The following is a 6911-nucleotide window of genomic DNA, read 5'->3' as shown; positions in this document are numbered from 1 at the left end:
TTTTTTTTTTTAACACTTTAAACAGATCTTTTGCAACTAATTTGCCAAATGCAATACGTCCTTTGATTTCTTGACTGCTGCTTCCATCCATGTTGATTGTGGCTCCAAATAAAATGAAATCCTTGACAGCTTCAATATTTTTTCTTCATTTGTCATGACGGTGCATGTTGGTCCAGTTGTGGGGATTTTTGTTTAATGTTGAAGTGTAATTCATATTGAAGTCTTTGAACTTCATCAGTAAGTACTTCAAGTCTTCTACATTTTCAATAAACAAGATGATAACATCTGCATAATGCAGGTTGTTAATGACTCTTCCTCCAATTCTGATGCCACAGTCTTCTTTATATAGTCCAACTTCTAAGATTGTTTACTACAGATTAATGAATAACTTTCTTGTTGATAAATTCCACAGTTTGAATGCCTGCCTCTTGGTCTATGTACAGATTCTGAATGAATGTAATGAAATATTCTGGAATTCCCATTGTTCACAATGTTGTCCATAATTTGTTATGATCCATACAGTCCATTTTCTTTTCATTGTTAATAAATCCATAGTAAACATCTTTCAGTTTCTCTCCTTTCAGCCAAGATCCTTCTGATATGAGCAATGATATCCCTAGATCCACTTCCTCTTCTGAATCCACCTTGAATTTCTGGTTGTTGTTGTTGTTGTTAAGTGCCATTGAGTCAGTTCCAACTCATAGCAACCTTGTATAGGTTTTCCAAGCAGCTGGTGGGTTTGAAGCACTGACCTTGCAATTTGCAGTCCAGTGCTGATCCTATGGCATCACACTAGGACTGGTTGTTGTTGTTGTTGTGTGCTGTGGAGTCGGTTCCAACTCATAGTGATCCTGTAAAGGGTTTCCGAGGCTGTAAATCTTCATGGGAACAGAAAGCCTCATCTTTCTCCCATGGAACAGCTGGTAGTTTCTAACTGCTGACTGTGAGATTAGCAGCCCGATTCGCAACCACTACGCTACAGTTCTCTGTAAATGGACTACTGAAACTGTTTTTAAATTATATTCAGTAAAGTTTTATTTACATGTAACATTATTAATGATATTGTTCAATAATATCTGTACTCTGTTGAATCACCTTTCTTTGGAATGAGCACAAATATGGATCTTTTCTAGTTGGTTGGTCAGATAGCTATCTGTCTTCCAAATTCCTTGGCATAGATAAGTGAGCACCTCCAGCACTGCATCCATTTGTTGAAATATTACAATTGATATTCTGTCCATTTCTGGAATCTTGGTTTTTTTACCAATGCCTTTAGTGCAGCTTGGACTCCTTCCTTCAGTACTATCAGTTCTTGGTCATATGGTACCTATTGAAATGATTTAACATTGACCAATTTTTTTTTGTACAGTGACTTTATATTTCTTCTATCTTTTTAATGTTTCCTGTGTTGTTTGATGAGGAGCACTGGTGATGCAGCAGGATAAGCACTGTGTAAAGTAACACATAATTCACAATAAAACCAGGTCACCTAACTCCTCTGCTCAAAATTCACACTGGTTTCTCATTTCATTATGAGTAAAAGCTAAAGGTTATACAGTGACCTACATGTTGTTTTCAAACTCACTTCTCACCACTCACTTCCTAGACCTTTCCCACTTGCTCTCTTTGATCCAGCCATACTGTTTTCCTTCTATTCCTTAAACATTTCATTTATCTTTAAGACTTTATACTTGCTAGTCCCTCTGCCTGGAGTGTTCTTCCTGGTGACAGCTCAGACTAACTCTTCTAGGTCCATTCAAAATCACCTTTTATCTTACTAACCTATCAAAGATTATGATCACCCTACATTCCTTATCCATCTTACTTACTTTATTTTTCTCTTTAGCACTTAGCACTGCTTTGTTGTTAAGTGCCGTCAAGTCAGTTCCGACCCAGAGTGACCCTGTACAGGGCTTCCGAGGCTGTAAATCTTCATGGGGGCAGAAAGCCTCATCTTTCTCCTGCAGAACAGCTGATAGATTTGAACTGCTGACCATGAGATTAGCAACCTGATTCGTAACCACTACGCTACCTATGACTCTGCTGCTGTTGTTGTTAAGCACCGTGGAGTGGTTTCCGACTCATAGTGACCCTGCACAGGGTTTCTGAGGCTGTAACTCTTTACAGGAGCAGAAAGCCTCATCTTTCTCCTGCAGAGCAGCTGGTAGTTTCAAACTGCCAACCTTGCAGTTAGCAGCCCAATTCATAACCACTATGTTACCAGAGCTCCTTCACAGAATTGTCATACAAATAGTCTCTTATCTCTTGCAACATGACTACTATGGTGAGAGGAATTTTGCTTTCTTTTCTGAATCTGAGTGGGCCTTTTCACCTGAAAGGACTGCGATGCTTTTCCACACATAAAAGAGGATTTTGCATTTGGTAAATGCATCATTGCAAGATAAAAATGGAACTGGAGGTGATCAAGTGTAGCCACTACTAACAATGTTGTTGTTAAGTGTCATCAGGTTGGTCCCAACTCATAGCAACCCAGCATAGGGTTTCTGAGGAGCGGCTAGTGAGTGTAAAGTGCTGACCTTGTTGTTCAGACTGATCTTGCAGCCCTGGGCTTATCTTACAGCACCACATGAGGACAGATGGGAATTCATTACTTCATAGTATCCCTTTGAGTCAGAATTCTAATGGCACACAATAACAATGGTTCCTTAATATTCTTTTTAGAATAAGGTGAAAATGCATGCATTCATTCATGCATAAACACAAAAGAATTCTAGTTTCTTTGCAGAATAAAGTCTTAGATCAATATATTTTGCAATAAAGTAGACAGAAGGATAACAGAAAAGCTTCCCTCCAAAGTAGATTGTTGTTGTTAGGTGCCATCAAGTCAAAACCAACTCATAGCGACCTTACACACAACAGAAGGAAGCACTGCCCAGTCCTGCGTCAACCTCACAATCATGGCTATACTTGAGCTCACTGCTGCTGCCACTGTGCCAATTCATCTTCTGAGGGGGTCATCCTCTTTATCGCTGACCCTCCAGTTTACCAAGCACCAAGGTAGATACGATGCAGGAAATACAAGGAAGAATTCTTTGTAAAAGTAGATTCAAGAGGACAGTATATGATAAGAAGATGGACTAAGATAAAAGATTTCATGGAAACCAAAAATACTACTGCTGAGTGAAAGTTTATATTGGAGATAGTTAAGGAAAATGACTCAATGTGTACAGGACTTAACTTGGAAAATATTCTGATAACTCAGAGAAAAATGTAACAGCAACAAAGGAATGGAAGAAAGAGAAGGAAGAAGGGAGGGAAAGAAAAGTTTCTATGGAGTTCAGAGATAAGAAATCCAAGGAATATCTCTGTAAAGAAAAAAGAGAAGAGAAGAATTTTTCAAAGTTATGATAGGAAAAATTTTTCATGATCTTTAAGAAGTCTTAAATTTGGAAATCAACAGAGTAAGTTTATTGCTTGTGCTCAAACTATTTTACAGCATCAAACTTCTGAAAAAAAGGAAGGAATATTAGCAATGATGTAAGAGAATATGATTTCTATATCCAGAAAATTGCCATGCTTTACCACACTGATGCCCTTTCAAAAATTACTTCTGAATCCTATCAGATCATTACAAAAACAAACCAAGATTAAGAATTCAAGGATGTGGAAAAGCATAGTGAAAAATATAACTATAGAAAAAAAGAGTAATCTGCTACAATTTGATGAACTTCACCTATACTTATGGATGTATTAGCTCAAAAGAGAGAATGAATCTTTACAGTGAGGATCATTCCCATTCCCTTAGTACACAGGGTTGACAGGGATGGGCAACTTAGACATTGTCTACCCAAAATGGTGGGGGGGAGGACTACAAAGGCAAGAAGTGACTAGCTTACAAGCTTTCAAGAGGGAGCCTAGTTCAGAGGGCACGGGGAAGGTAGAATCTCCACTGAGTGGTTTCCAACTTGTCAGGATGGGGCTGATGAAACGGTATGGGGAAAAAGACTCTTGTGGTTCAATAATGAATAATTGCTATCAGGACTGACTGTGAGTGTTGCAAATGTAAAGGTAGATGTCTTATAATAAAAGGAGGGGAGTGGTTGATTTTGCGGTCCAGGAGTGGAGGACCCTGGAACCATCAAGGGAAAAGAGCGGACTGTGGGACCCTATCCAGAGATGGAGGCAAAGATGATGATGGGAACAGATGAAGCGGCTGGGGACTCTGGACTCAGGGAGGGAGAGGGGCTGTGTGCTGACAGCTAGGACAGTCTTGCGGAGTATACCCTTTGGTTGTTTGATGATGCATGGAGGGGATTCTAATCATTTCAATGAAATGAAATATGATAGGATGAATGCAAAGCTGATGTTCTCCCATGTAAACTATCACTCAATTCACAATAAAAACTTTAAAAAAATCTGAATGCTGAGCAAATAATCCTAGAAACTGGACTCTATGAAGAATGTGGCTTAAGGATCGAAGGAAGGCTCATTAAACACTTGTGATATGCATATAACATAACCTTGCTTGCTAAAAGTGAACATGACTTGAAATGTTTACTGATGAAGACCAAAGACTAACCACCTTTGGTATGGATTATACCGCAACATTAAAAAAAAAAAAATTCTCACAATATCATGATAAACAGAAAAAAGACTGAAGTTGTCAAAGATTTCATTTTATTTGCATCCACAATCAATGTCCTTGGAAATCAGTAGTCAGAAAATCAAATGGTACGTTATTGCATTTGGGAAATGTGCTGCAAGAGACTTCTTTAAATTTTTCAAAAACAAACATGTCACCTTGAGGACTAAGGTATGCCTGACCCAAGCCATGGTATTTTTAATTGCCTTATATGCATGTGAAAGCTGGAAAGTGAATAAGGAAGACTGAAGAACTGATGCCTTTGAATTATGGTGCTGGTGAAGAATATAGACTACTCCATGAACTGCCAAAAGAATGAACAAATCTGTCTTGGAAGAACAATCGATGGAATTCTCCTTAGAAATAAGGATTGCAAGACTTCTTTCATTTCATGTACTTTGGGCATGTCATCAAGAGGAACCAGTCTCTGAAGAAGGCCAACATGCTTGGTAAAATAGAGGGTCAGCAAAAAAAGAAAATCCTCAACAACATGGATTGATATAGTGGCTGCAACAATGGGCTCAAACATAGCAATGATGGTGAGGCTGGCACAGGGCTGGGCACTACTTTATTTTGTTGTATACAGGACCCTTGTGAATTGGAACCAATTTGACAGCATCTAACAACAATTGTACTAAGATCATGAAGCCACTTTTTTTGAAGCACAGGTGTAGAACCTAGCACCTCATGAAGAAATTCATAAAATATTGAAACTGAAATTAAGAAAACAATTCCATTTAAACTACATCAAAAAGAATAAAATGCTTAAGAATAAACTTAACAGAAGAAGAGAAACATGTATACTCTGAAAACTACAAAACATTATAAAAAGAAATTAGAGAAGAGTTAAATATATAGAAAGATATCCTGTATTCATAGACGAGAAGATTTAATATTGTCAGGATGGCAGTATTCCCCAAATTGATTTATAAGTTCAATGCAACCCCTACCAAAGTTCCAACTGATCTCTTTACAGAAATTGACAATCTGACCCTAAAATTTATGTGTAAATTCAAGCTTTCTAAAATAAACAAAACAATCTTGAAAAAGAAGAAGAAAGTTGGAGGACTCATGCTTCCTGATCTCTTATTATACTTACTATTATTATACTTACTATAAGAGCTAGTGCAATCCAGACAGTGCAGTACAGGTAGAAGATTGACTATACAGATGAGTGGAATAGCATTAAGAGTTCAGAAATGAATCCTCACATTCACAGTAAATTAATTTTCAATAATGGGGCAAGATAGTACAATAAGAGAAAGAATAATCATTTCAACTAATGATGTTGGGACAATTGTATATCTGCATATAAGAGAAAGAAATTGGACCCCTTACCGCATACCTAATACAAAAATTAACCTAAATGTAAGAGCTACAATTATAAACTCTTTGAAGACAACATTGATGTAAATCTTCGTGGCTTCATATTGTCGTTGCTGTTAAGTGCTGCCAAGTCATTTCCAACTAGTAGCAACTCTGCACAGGGTTTCCAAGGACTGGCTGGTAAGCTTGAACCACCAACCTTGCAGCTCAAACTGACCTTGTGGTCCAGTGCTTATCCTACAGTGCCACACCAGGACTCTGATTTCATATTAGGAAATTGTTTCTTAGATATAATACCAAAAGCACAAAAAACAAAAAACATACATAGATAAACTGGACATCATCAACATTTTAAACTTTTGTGCAACAAAGGACACCATCAAGGGAGTAAAAACGCACACAAAAAAATCTGAAACTCAGTAACAAAATATCAAATAATCCAATTTATAAATGAACAATTTTCAAAGGAAATATACAAAGGCCAATGAGCACATTGAATAGATATTCAATATCATTAGTCATCAAGGAAATGAAAATCAAACTTAATGTACTAGTTCACATCATTAGGATGCTTTTGTTGTTGTTGGTAAATGCCATCAAGTCAGCTCCGACCCATAGAGACCCTGTTTAGGGTTTCCAAGGAGCGGCTGGTGAACTTGAATCACTGACCTTGCAGTTCAAACAACTTTGCAGTCTGGCACATTAACCCACAGTGCCACACCAGGACTCTACCATTAGGATAGTTATAATAAAAAAGACAGATAGTAACAAGTGTGGCAAGGGTGTGGAGATATTGGAACCATCTGACTATGTTGGTGGGAATATACAATGGTGCAACCACTTTGCAAAATAGTTTGGCTGATCCTCAAAAGATTAAACATATGACACATCAATTTTACTCAGGAGAATGGAAAACATGGTGGTTATGTACCATGGAGTCAGTTCTGACTCATAGAGACCCTGTACAGGGTTTCCAAGGCTG

This window comes from Chrysochloris asiatica, unplaced genomic scaffold, assembly GCF_000296735.1.
Source record: "Chrysochloris asiatica unplaced genomic scaffold, ChrAsi1.0 scaffold00003, whole genome shotgun sequence".
Lineage (NCBI taxonomy): Eukaryota > Metazoa > Chordata > Mammalia > Afrosoricida > Chrysochloridae > Chrysochloris > Chrysochloris asiatica.
This window is presented reverse-complemented; position numbering follows the sequence as displayed.